Here is a 520-nt window from a genome sequence, read left to right as displayed (position 1 = left end):
TGAACATAAAATTAAACAAGTCCACAACTATTTTCGAAATTTAATGAATTGTTATTCTTCAAAAACTATGATTGTATTGTACACATGTAATTTCGAAATGGATCTGACTTATTCAAAATAATTTTGAGTCGTCCATCGTGATTATGAACAAGTCAAAATAATTTTGTGTCTTCCCCGAGAAGGATTTTGACTTTTCCATATTAATTTTGAGAATTCCAAAATAATTTTGGAATTTTTTCTACCCAATTTTGATTTTTCCAAAATTATTTTGGTTTTTCAAAAATTAAGTCAAACAAATTTAGTATTATTTAAATGTGCTTTTAAGACGTTTGTTTGGGCCGTTCCCGGTGGTACTGCAATACCGGGTCAACCCGCGGTGGAGTAGGAGCAAGCCCCAAATTCTCCACCAATTTGAAAAAATTAGTTTAACATTTGAACCCCACGATGTGAGGTGTATCAGATGTTAAGCTGATAAGAACAGATACTACACTTTGATCTTAGCCGATAGGCCGAGAAGCGA

The 520-nt window shown here is 33.1% G+C and overlaps 1 non-coding gene across 1 annotated transcript; it reads right to left on the bottom strand.

The window, feature by feature from the left end:
- Positions 1-328: 328 nt before the first annotated feature.
- On the bottom strand, positions 329-520 carry LOC126842276 (U2 spliceosomal RNA; the record flags this gene model as incomplete). Its single annotated transcript, XR_007686302.1, has 1 exon — positions 329-520. It is a non-coding gene; the product is annotated as a U2 spliceosomal RNA (small nuclear RNA).

This window comes from Adelges cooleyi, unplaced genomic scaffold, assembly GCF_023614345.1.
Source record: "Adelges cooleyi isolate 19-005CV unplaced genomic scaffold, UGA_ACOO_1.1 ACOO_flye_CR_arks_rails_tigmint_CR_PRNA_493, whole genome shotgun sequence".
NCBI classification, from domain to species: Eukaryota; Metazoa; Arthropoda; class Insecta; order Hemiptera; family Adelgidae; genus Adelges; species Adelges cooleyi.
Note: the sequence above shows the minus strand (reverse complement) of the source record. Positions and strands in the feature narration are given on the sequence as shown.